Source organism: Condylostylus longicornis, unplaced genomic scaffold (genome assembly GCF_029603195.1).
Source record: "Condylostylus longicornis isolate FDR11 unplaced genomic scaffold, ASM2960319v2 ptg000507l, whole genome shotgun sequence".
NCBI lineage: Eukaryota > Metazoa > Arthropoda > Insecta > Diptera > Dolichopodidae > Condylostylus > Condylostylus longicornis.
In genome coordinates this window covers 262-2,500 of record NW_026578465.1, presented here as the reverse complement: position 1 = coordinate 2,500, position 2,239 = coordinate 262, and positions in this window count along the sequence as shown.

Genomic DNA, 2,239 nt, shown 5'->3' with positions numbered 1-2,239 from the left:
TAAAGTATTAAGTATGAATTATAAAATAGTATATGGGTATAATAGTGGCGATGGCGGTAGCCACTATTAGTACATTCTTATTACTTACTATAAAGTATTAAGTATATATTATAAAATTGTATATGAGTATAATAGTGGCGATGGCGGTAGCCACTATTAGTTCATTCTTATTACTTACTATAAAGTATTAAGTATGTATTATAAAATTGTATATGGGTATAATAGTGGCGATGGCGGTAGCCACTATTATTACATTCTTATTACTTACTATAAGTATATTAAGTGTGTATTATAAAATTGCATATGAGTATTAATAGTGGCGTTGGTACTTAAGTAGTACATTCTTATTATACTTACCTATATATAAGTATGTATTATAGGAATGGTGATAAACATTTGCTATTGAAGGCTTGTAATATTGATTGGTAGGTGGTGGTGGTGGTTGTTAAGATAGGTTAAGTATATTCTTACTATAAATACTTCAAATAAGTATTTTCTTAATGTATTACTGCATGAATAATGATTTAAGTAATACTTATTATTATATATCAATACAGTGGCAGGTATTGGATATGGGAATAACATAGACCTGAACGAGACATATGTTATGCTCGACAGGCAATAATTACTTTTCATAAGTGAAAAGTAACCTGGGTTGGTAAGCATGTTATGCCCACCCGATGAAAAAATTTTTTTCAGCCTGGTTTGATATTTACCAATGGCAATATAAGCCTGATCGGGACATATGTTATGCTCGACAGGCAATAATTACTTTTCATGAATGAAAAGTAACCTGAGTTGGTAAACATGTTATGCCCACCCGATGAAAAAAATTTTTTCAGCCTGGTTTGATATTTATCAAAGGCAAAATAAGCCTGATCGGGACATATGTTATGCTCGACAGGCAATAATTACTTTTCATGAATGAAAAGTAACCTGGGTTGGTAAGCATGTTATGCCCACCCGATGAAAAAATTTTTTTCAGCCTGGTTTGATATTTATCAAAGGCAAAATAAGCCTGATCGGGACATATGTTATGCTCGACAGGCAATAATTATTTTTCATGAATGAAAAGTAACCTGGGTTGGTAAACATGTTATGCCCACCCGATGAAAAAATTTTTTTCAGCCTGGTTTGATATTTATCAAAGGCAAAATAAGCCTGATCGGGACATATGTTATGCTCGACAGGCAATAATTACTTTTCATGAATGAAAAGTAACCTGGGTTGGTAAACATGTTATGCCCACCCGATGAAAAAATTTTTTTCAGCCTGGTTTGATATTTATCAAAGGCAAAATAAGCCTGATCGGGACATATGTTATGCTCGACAGGCAATAATTACTTTTCATGAATGAAAAGTAACCTGGGTTGGTAAACATGTTATGCCCACCCGATGAAAAAATTTTTTTCAGCCTGGTTTGATATTTACCAATGGCAATATAAGCCTGATCGGGACATATGTTATGCTCGACAGGCAATAATTACTTTTCATGAATGAAAAGTAACCTGAGTTGGTAAACATGTTATGCCCACCCGATGAAAAAAATTTTTTCAGCCTGGTTTGATATTTATCAAAGGCAAAATAAGCCTGATCGGGACATATGTTATGCTCGACAGGCAATAATTACTTTTCATGAATGAAAAGTAACCTGGGTTGGTAAGCATGTTATGCCCACCCGATGAAAAAATTTTTTTCAGCCTGGTTTGATATTTATCAAAGGCAAAATAAGCCTGATCGGGACATATGTTATGCTCGACAGGCAATAATTATTTTTCATGAATGAAAAGTAACCTGGGTTGGTAAACATGTTATGCCCACCCGATGAAAAAATTTTTTTCAGCCTGGTTTGATATTTACCAATGGCAATATAAGCCTTATCGGGACATATGTTATGCTCGACAGGCAATAATTACTTTTCATGAATGAAAAGTAACCTGGGTTGGTAAGCATGTTATGCCCACCCGATGAAAAAATTTTTTCAGCCTGGTTTGATATTTATCAAAGGCAAAATAAGCCTGATCGGGACATATGTTATGCTCGACAGGCAATAATTACTTTTCATGAATGAAAAGTAACCTGGGTTGGTAAACATGTTATGCACACCCGATGAAAGAATTTTTTTCAGCCTGGTTTGATATTTACCAATGGCAATATAAGCCTTATCGGGACATATGTTATGCTCGACAGGCAATAATTACTTTTCATGAATGAAAAGTAACCTGGGTTGGTAAACATG